This window comes from Oncorhynchus masou, chromosome 32 (genome assembly GCF_036934945.1).
Source record: "Oncorhynchus masou masou isolate Uvic2021 chromosome 32, UVic_Omas_1.1, whole genome shotgun sequence".
In the NCBI taxonomy this organism is placed as follows: domain Eukaryota; kingdom Metazoa; phylum Chordata; class Actinopteri; order Salmoniformes; family Salmonidae; genus Oncorhynchus; species Oncorhynchus masou.
The window spans coordinates 45219292-45225651 of NC_088243.1; the positions used below are offsets into that span (position 1 = coordinate 45219292).

Genomic DNA, 6360 nt, shown 5'->3' on the forward strand with positions numbered 1-6360 from the left:
TCCTTTCCTTTAATCGTGCTGAAAGTCTGTTTGTTTACTATAAAATAGCATTGTATCTGGTCAAACACAATTTTTTCTAAAAGTTTACTAAAGTTTTGTAACAGGCTGAATGGTTGGCTATTTGAGACAGTAAAGGGGGCTTCACTATTCTTAGGTAGCGGAATGACTTTTGGCTCCCTCCAGGCCTGAGGTCACACACTTTCTATGGTGCTTAAATTGAAGATATGGCAAATAGGACTGGCAACAACATCCTCTATTATCCACAGTAATTTTCCATCCAAGTTGTCAGACCCTGGTGGCTTGTCATTGTTGGTAGACAATACCTTTTACGCCTCTTCCACACTCTACACTCCTGTTGCTGGAATATCATGCCTTATATGCTAATCTTGCCAATGAAAAAATCATTAAAGTAGTTGCAGTAGTGGAAAAAGTAGCCATACCTTAATAGAAAGGTACACAAGTAAATGTCTAAAAGTATTTGGTTTTATCAAAAGTAAATGCAATTGATAAAAGTATAAATCATATAAAATTCCTTAAATTCAGCAAAGCAGAAACACCATTTTCTTGTTTTTAAAATGTATGGACAGCCAGGGGCACACTCCCACACTCAGGCATCATTTACAAAATATGCATTTGTGTTTAGTAAGTCCACTAGGCGAGAGGCGGCAGGGATGTATTCTCTTGATATGTGCTTGAATTTGACAATTTTCCTGTCCTGCTAATGTTACAACACAGAGGCGGATGCAAAATGCAAGCAACGATGGTTTTAATGAATGTAGTTCACAGCAGCAACATGACAGACAGACTGTACTCAGAAGGAATCCGACCCAGGAACTCGGGCGCATCTTCCGATCATAACGTGCTGAGAAAACCAGGGGAGTGTGTCCAGATGAGTAGGAAGGAGCACAGCAGATAATCCACACAAGAGAAGAGCACGGACACACGACACAACCTCAGAGAAGAAACAACGATCTGACAACAAGAAACACTGGTAACAGAACATATAAAGGGAAGATAAGTGGTTCCAGCTGGCGCAGACAATCAGGCCGAGATTGGGAAACCACGCCCACACAAACACTGGAGAGAGAGAGAGAGAGAGAGAGAGAGCGAGAGAGAGAGAGAGAGACGGAGGCAGTGGATTCATGAACCGTGACAATACCCCCCTAGGAACGCCTCTTGGCGTTCCCAGGCGAATTTACCTGTCGATTGAAATCATCGATAAGGGAGTGATCCAGAATGTCCCTAGCAGGTACCCAACTTCTCTCCTCCGGGCCGTAACCCTCCCAGTCCACCAGGTACTGGAATCCGCGTCCCCTCCTTCTAGAGTCCAAAATACGATTGACAGAAAAGGTGGTTTCCCCATCAACAAGTCGTGGCGGCGGGGTAACCGGGACCGGCGGGTTAATGCGTGCCTGAAACACAGGTTTTATTTTAGACACATGAAAGGTAGGATGAATTCTCCTATACGCCGGAGGAAGCTTGAGCCGGACCGCCACCGGACTAATGATCCTGGTGACTCTGAACGGGCCGATAAATTTGGGGGCAAGCTTGTTCGAAACGGATCGGAGTGGAATGTTCTTAGTAGAAAGCCACACTCTTTGGCCAACGACGTATACCAGAGGCTTCGACCGGTGGCGATCGGCCTTAGCCTTGGTGCGCGCCCCCACCCGGAGAAGAGTCTCACGGGCTCTGCTCCATGCGTGACGGCACCTCTGGATGAAAGCGTGAGCGGAGGGAACAGTGACCTCGGACTCCGTACTGGGAAAGATAGGTGGCTGGTAACCTAAACTACACTCAAACGGAGAGAGACCCGTGGCTGCCACTGGCAACGAATTGTGAGCGTACTCAACCATAGAGAGTTGTTGACTCCAGGAAGAGGGATTCTTAGAAACCAAACATCGCAACACTCTCTCCAAATCTTGGTTGGCCCTCTCCGTTTGACCGTTGCTCTGGGGATGAAACCCTGAAGACAGGCTGACACTCGCTCCCAGTAACCTACAAAACTCTTGCCAAAACTTGGACACAAATTGGGGCCCCCGGTCAGAAACTACGTCCATCGGCAGGCCATGTAAGCGAAAGACGTGATCCACGACAGTTACCGCTGTCTCCTTGGCAGATGGTAATTTAGGCAAGGGAATAAAATGAGCCGCCTTCGAGAACCGGTCCACCACGGTCAAAACAACAGTCTTGCCCTGGGAGGGCGGGAGGCCGGTAACAAAATCTAGCGCGATGTGGGACCAGGGTCTCGAAGGAACCGACAGCGGTTGGAGTAACCCATCTGGGGGTCGATTAGAAGTCTTCCCAGTGGCACAAACCGAGCAGGCCAAGACAAAACTGTGAATGTCACGAGCCATCAATGGCCACCAAAAGCGTTGCTTAACCAAAAAGCTAGTGCGGCTGACTCCTGGATGACACGCTACGTTGGAGCAGTGCCCCCACCGAATAACATCGGACCGACACCCCTCCGGCACAAACAACCGATTAGGCGGGCAACCGGGCGGAGGCGTGACCCCCTCTAAGGCCGTTTTGACCCTCGATTCAACCTCCCATGTGAGTGTGGAGACCACTAGGGTCCCGGGTAGGATGCACTCGGGAGTGGATGGGCGTTCGGAATGGTCAAAAATGCGAGAAAGGGAATCGGGTTTGACATTCTTGGAACCCGGGCGATACGAGAGAGAGAAGTCAAAACGTCCGAAAAAGAGTGCCCACCACGCCTGCCTGGAGTTGAGTCGCTTGGCGGTTCTGATATACTCCAAATTCTTGTGATCGGTCCAAACTATAAAAGGTACCCCCGAACCCTCTAACCAATGGCGCCACTCCTCCAGTGCTAACTTCACTGCCAACAACTCTCTGTTGCCAATGTCGTAGTTGCGTTCCGCAGGTGATAACCGATGGGAAAGGAACGCGCAAGGGTGCATCTTGTCGTCAGAAGAGGAACGTTGGGAAAGTACCGCACCTACCCCCACCTCTGAAGCGTCCACCTCCACCACGAACTGACGCGAGGGATCGGGAGCTATGAGGATAGGAGCCGAAACAAAGCGGCTCTTGAGTTTGGCGAATGCAGCCTCGGCTGTATCGGACCACCTGAACGTCACTCTGGGAGAGGTTAAGGCGGTAAGAGGAGCGACTATCTGGCTAAAGTTGCGAACGAAACGCCGGTAGAAATTGGCGAATCCCAGAAACCTCTGTAGGGCCTTACGGGAATCTGTGCTTGGCCAATCCACCACAGCCTTAACCTTGTCGGGATCCATGCGAATACCTTCAGTCGAGACGATGTAACCTAGGAATGGAACGGATTGTGCATGAAAAATGCATTTCTCCGCCTTGACAAAAAGTCCATTCTCCAACTACCTCTGAAGCACTCGTCTGACGTGTTGAGCGTGTTCCTGGAGAGAAGAAGAAAAAATCAGTATGTCATCCAGGTAAACATATATGAACTGATCAATCATATCTCTCAGCACGTCATTGACGAGTGCCTGGAAAACCGCTGGGGAGTTGGATAGCCCAAAAGGCATGACCAAATATTCGAAGTGCCCTCTGGGGGTGTTAAACGCGGTCTTCCATTCGTCCCCCTCCCTTATGCGAACCAAATGATATGCATTACGTAAATCCAACTTAGTGAACACGGATGCTCCCTGTAACCTTTCAAAGGCGGAGGACATCAACGGTAAGGGATAGGTATTCTTCACTGTGATGTTATTCAACCCACGGTAATCAATGCAAGGACGCAGAGATCCGTCCTTCTTCCCCACAAAGAAGAACCCCGCCCCGCTGGAGAAGAGGAAGGACGAATGAATTTAGATGCCAGAGAACCAGAGATGTATCTCTCCATAGCCTCCCTCTCAGGAACAGAAAGTGAATATAACTTGCCTTTAGGCGGAGACTCACCTGGCAATAATTCTATTGCACAGTCATAGGGACGATGCGGAGGAAGGGAAGCAGCACGGGACTTACTGAACACCTCCTTCAGGTCGAGGTATTCAACGGGCACGTTAGACAAATCCACTGCCTCCTCTAGAAACACAGAATCAGACACAGACGAACAAGCAGACACTAAACAGGACTCAAGACACTTGTTACTCCACATGGATATAGAGTTATGACCCCAGTCAACTCTGGGGTTGTGTTGGGTGAGCCAAGGGTGGCCGAGAACTAATGGTGCAAGGGGTGAGTCCATGAGTAGGAATGATAGTGTCTCAGTGTGATTGCCAGAAGTGATGAGTGTGATAGGTTCAGTGGTGTGAGAAATGTTGGGGAGTTCTTGACCATTGAGAGCGTTGACGGATATCTTGTGCGTGAGTGAGGTGATAGGGATCTGGAGTTTGTGAGCGAGCTTGAAGTCCATGAAATTACCCTCTGCTCCTGAGTCCAGTAAGGCTTGGGTGTCGTGCGTGTGGGTGGCCCATCTTAGTCTTACCGGGAGGAGAGTAGATGATGAGGTCTTCTCTGTGGTGACACCACCCGATAGTAGCCTCATGTTTACTACCGGGCCTGATCTTTTACCGGGCAGGAGTGGATAAAGTGGCCCGCTCTACCACAGTAGAGACAGAGTCCTTGGGATCTCCGCCTCTCCCTCTCTTCCCGGGAGAGGCGAGCTCTCCCCAGCTGCATGGGTTTGTGAGCGGAGGCTGAACTGGCCGTGTTCCCGACGCTGGCATGCCAGCCCTCCGTGTCGTTATACGGTCTGTTAGGGCATGCTCGGCGGCCAATATGACTCAGACGAGCGTCGACCCTCAGGGCTAGTTCCACTAGTCCATTTAAACTCCTGGGAAGGTCCAGAACATAAATCTCCTTCTGGATCCGGTCCTCCAGCCCATGCAGGAACATGTCCCACTGCGCCTCCTCGTTCCACTGACACTCAGCGGCCAGAGTGCGGAATTGGATGGAGTATTCCGATACTGAATGGTCTCCTTGGCGAAGGTCAGCGAGTAGTCTGGCCGTCTCCCTACCCGCCACGGCCCGATCGAAGACCCTTCTCATCTCCTCGGAGAGTGTCTGGAAAGAGGTGCAGCATGGGTCCTGGTTCGCCCACACCGCCGTTCCCCAGAGAGACGCTTTGCCTGATAGCAGTGTGAGTACGAATGCTACCTTAGACTGTTCACGGTTGAAGGTCCGTGGCTGCAACGAGAAATGCATGGAACATCTCGTAAGAAAGGCTCTGCAATAGTCAGGATCACCTGAATAACCCTCTGGTGTCGGTAGCCGTGGCTCTAGCTGGGAATCCGGCTCTGGCGGGGCGGGTTGAACTGCCGGTGTAGGTGGCGCAGCGGAACCCCTCAGATGTTGCAATTGTTGGGTCAGCTGGGATACCTGCGTCGAAAGGGCTTGTACTGCCCGACCTGTGCTGGAGATGTTCTCCTCTTGTTGATCCATTCTCGTGATACTGCGGGAAAGGAATTCGGTCAGACTCGTTGAACTCGCTGCATCCATGGTCTGGTCAGATCGTTCTGTTACAACACAGAGGCGGATGCAAGATGCAAGCAACGATGGTTTTAATGAATGTAGTTCACAGCAGCAACATGACAGACAGACTGTACTCAGAAGGAATCCGACCCAGGAACTCGGGCGCATCTTCCGATCATAACGTGCTGAGAAAACCAGGGGAGTGTGTCCAGATGAGTAGGAAGGAGCACAGCAGATAATCCACACAAGAGAAGAGCACGGACACACGACACAACCTCAGAGAAGAAACAACGATCTGACAACAAGAAACACTGGTAACAGAACATATAAAGGGAAGATAAGTGGTTCCAGCTGGCGCAGACAATCAGGCCGAGATTGGGAAACCACGCCCACACAAACACTGGAGAGAGAGAGAGAGAGAGAGAGAGAGAGAGAGAGAGAGAGAGAGCGAGAAAGAGAGACGGAGGCAGTGGATTCATGAACCGTGACAGCTAAGCATTCAAAATGTAACTAGTACTTTACAATATTTTCTGGCAATTTGCATATACTCCAGAATGTTATGAAGAGTGATCAGAATAATTTCTAATTAATTGCAAAGTCCCTCTTTGCCATGCAAATTAACTGAATCCACACAATTTCCACTGTATTTCAGCCCTGCCACAAAAGAACCAGCTGACATCATGTCATGATTCTCTCTTTAACACAGGTGTGAGTGTTGATGAGGACAAGGCTGGAGATCACTCTGTCATGCTGATTGAGTTCAAATAACAGACTGGAAGCTTCAAAAGGAGGGTGGTGCTTGGAATCATTGTTCTTCCTCTGTTTACCATGGTTACCTGCAAGGAAACGCGTGCCGTCATCATTGCTTTGCACAAAAAGGGCTACACAGGCAAGGATATTAATGCCAGTAAGATTGCACCTAAATCAACCATTTAAGGGCTCGTCAAGAACTTCAAG

At 49.9% G+C, this 6360-nt stretch overlaps 1 long non-coding RNA gene across 1 annotated transcript; it reads right to left on the reverse strand.

The window, feature by feature from the left end:
• Window positions 1-744: 744 nt before the first annotated feature.
• On the reverse strand, window positions 745-5887 carry LOC135526124 (uncharacterized). Its single transcript, XR_010453248.1, has 2 exons — window positions 5178-5887; window positions 745-1412 (listed from the first exon to the last, which is right to left on the reverse strand). It is a non-coding gene; the product is annotated as an uncharacterized LOC135526124 (long non-coding RNA).
• Between the last annotated feature and the right edge of the window lie 473 nt (window positions 5888-6360).